This window comes from Rhipicephalus sanguineus, chromosome 2 (genome assembly GCF_013339695.2).
Source record: "Rhipicephalus sanguineus isolate Rsan-2018 chromosome 2, BIME_Rsan_1.4, whole genome shotgun sequence".
Lineage (NCBI taxonomy): Eukaryota > Metazoa > Arthropoda > Arachnida > Ixodida > Ixodidae > Rhipicephalus > Rhipicephalus sanguineus.
Genome location: NC_051177.1, coordinates 120,397,184 through 120,399,166, shown reverse-complemented (window position 1 = coordinate 120,399,166; position 1,983 = coordinate 120,397,184). Strand labels below are relative to the sequence as shown.

The 1,983-nt window shown below is 46.5% G+C and overlaps 1 non-coding gene across 1 annotated transcript; it reads left to right on the top strand.

Annotated features, from left to right (window-relative positions):
* The first annotated feature begins 1,248 nt into the window (after positions 1-1,248).
* On the top strand, positions 1,249-1,321 carry Trnak-cuu (transfer RNA lysine (anticodon CUU)). Its single transcript has one exon. It is a non-coding gene; the product is annotated as a tRNA-Lys (tRNA).
* The last annotated feature ends 662 nt before the right edge of the window (positions 1,322-1,983 follow it).

Below are 1,983 nucleotides of genomic sequence, written 5' to 3'. Positions count from 1 at the left end.
CTGCCCCTCACGTAGTTTTGCACGGCCACCCTGATCCGCCCGCCTTTGACCAAGAAACGATATCGTGCGATCACGTCACAATGTGACGTAATGCATGACGTCATATGATGACATTAAGATGCGAGGTCATCACTCGGACAGCGTCACGTGTGTTTTTGCCGAGACTTTGCGAGGCCTTATGGTCGTTTGAAGTCTCGCACAAGTCTTGCGGACGGGATCACCAACATAGGCGCTTAATGCTTTCGCCTGAAAAAAAAAAAAATCGCCCAACTTTAACGACTTGACCCAAACGATCCACAATTACTCAGACAGCAATTACACCATACCGATAATCTCACCAATTAATATGGTGAAAAACGAGGCAATTCTACACATACTAATTACGGCGGCTTGGTAGCAAAGGTAACATAAAAGACGCTAAGTGGAAAGAGTGTTTTCTGTGAGGAAAAGAAAAGGGGTTATTTAAGTCTCATTCGTTTGGTGTGGGTAACGGGCCGCCAAGAATTAACCCTAAATGAAATGCGGAAGCACTCGCAGTATCATCCCATGGCGGTTATGTAATATCTGTAACACCGACGTCGGCGTTTGATACTGCGGCGCGATTCAGAAAATCATCCACGCCCAATAGACTTTGCCAAGTCACTTTTGTCTAAACGTCGGTTTCCCCGCAACTAAGCTATCCTTAGAACAATCGGTGGAGTTCAAATAGAAAGGCAAACATATCAACTATGACCAAGTACCCCGCTTAACTTGTGTCTTCACAGTTCTGGCTTAATCGCCTTCGTGCCCTCATTGCAATTCACTACGGAGTGCCTCGTAATCATGTCGTGGTTTTGGGCACGTGAAATCCCAGCAATTATTATTATCACCCTACCATATTATGTAGTTCTAGTGGTTCCGAAAGAGGAAAGGCGCTTATTTCTGTAAAGCATGGTGCAGCGTCGCTGGGGAGAAGGAAAAGAGGAGTGAAAGAAGAGAGTGGGAAGGAGAATCTGAACCTTCTCGAGAAACGCCAGGCGCCAGGTCGGTGTACCTCTCTTCCCAAAAACCGGTGTGTGTCCGCGGCACAGAGAATCGAACCCAGTACCTCCCGCATCGGAGGCCAACGACCATGTGTTTTCCTCCCTTGCTTTGTTCGGCACATGCGGCATTGTCCTTCCACCTTCATAAAAAACCACCCCTCTCCCAACGAGACGAAAGGAAACTTGACAACCTGTCAAATAGCTCTTTAGTGAGCGAGTGCCCGTCGCCCGGCTAGCTCAGTCGGTAGAGCATGAGACTCTTAATCTCAGGGTCGTGGGTTCGAGCCCCACGTTGGGCGCTTCTTTTTTTTCTTCGTGGCACGCACATTTTTTTCTTTTGTTTTTTCAACATGTACCACGCTGAGACGTATTTGTGGGAATTATAGTACGCTAGTGGGAACAAGAAACATTGACGGGCGTACAAATATCTTGGCTGATATTGGCTCCCGCTGGCTATTCGCTGTTGCTGCGGCAGCATTCTCTTTATGAAATACAGGGTGTTCCTTTTTTTTTATTGCTTTCTGTCAAGTAGCTTCATTTCTTTTTCTGAATGAATGACATCTTTCTTTCGCTATAAAATAATAAAAAAAACTTGAATTTGAGCCCGTCACAGCTAAAGCTTTTAGAGCTTGGACGTTCCATGTCTTGAGCGTTCTTGACGAATTCGAGAAACTTTCGCGGCAACCGATTCTGGAGGCAATCAAATGCGATACTTAGGTGATGACTGATAGGGCACGTGACCAGCGTTACACCACGATGGAGGGTCGACAAACAACAGCTTCGCTGCTAAAGAAATGACCCCTGCGCACGCAAATGTTTTTACATGCGAAGCATTTCTTAGTGAACTTATGCGATTGCAGCGTATCTACATATCTAGCCGCCCATGACTGTGTGCGCTCGGGGCCGTATCGTTGATGAGATGTATGCCAAAATTAGTATGGCATGACATGACTGTACGACG